Consider the following 297-nt stretch of genomic DNA (forward strand, 5'->3'; position numbering starts at 1 on the left):
GGTCGACGCCCGGCGAATTGCAGCCCCATACGTCGTCGCCGTCGCCTCTGTACAGAGGTTCTATGTCTCGGTGAGACCAGGGTGAACACGCACTCCGCGTCTGTCACCCTCACTTTCTGCTCCTTTAGAGCTCCGATGTTATCTACAGCATCCGACGAAGAACTGCTAGCCCCGCAGTCTTCATCCAGTGGATACCGTTCCACTCCACGCGCATATGAAGTGCCCTGTCCAAGATGCCACGGACTCTGTCCGACCACGCCATCAATGGCATGCAGCGACTGCTTCGCAACGAGAGCA

The sequence above is a fragment of the Plasmopara halstedii genome (genome assembly GCF_900000015.1).
Source record: "Plasmopara halstedii genome assembly, contig: Scaffold_2592, whole genome shotgun sequence".
In the NCBI taxonomy this organism is placed as follows: domain Eukaryota; phylum Oomycota; class Peronosporomycetes; order Peronosporales; family Peronosporaceae; genus Plasmopara; species Plasmopara halstedii.